Raw genomic sequence first — 399 nt, 5'->3', positions numbered from 1 at the left:
GGCCAGGCCGTTCCCGGCGCGCGGCTCTGGAAGAAGGTTTCTTTAGTCTTAGTTTGCTTTGAAAGTTTAGTGCATTCTTAGGCCCAAATCTCAACTTCCAGTTACAAAAGAGATCTTTAGGTGTGAAAATCAGCTCCATTAGCAGAGTCATTCTGCCAAAGATCTTTCTGATATTCCAAGGAAAAGTAAATATTTTGGCTGAAAAACTACAAGCTTATGTTGTGAATGCAAGCTTTATTTCAAAACGTCCATTGAAATACAGTGTAAAACTCCTTACAAAACTGAAAGTTGAAGTAGAGCAACACTGAACATCACAAGTTGTTCAAGTTCCACACTTACATAAGTGGAACGAACAAGTTTGTGTTAGTTCTTTCTTAACATTTCGTTGTGCAGCTACTA

The sequence above is a fragment of the Tupaia chinensis genome, unplaced genomic scaffold (genome assembly GCF_000334495.1).
Source record: "Tupaia chinensis unplaced genomic scaffold, TupChi_1.0 Scaffold000037_18, whole genome shotgun sequence".
Taxonomy (NCBI): Eukaryota; Metazoa; Chordata; class Mammalia; order Scandentia; family Tupaiidae; genus Tupaia; species Tupaia belangeri.
This window is presented reverse-complemented; position numbering follows the sequence as displayed.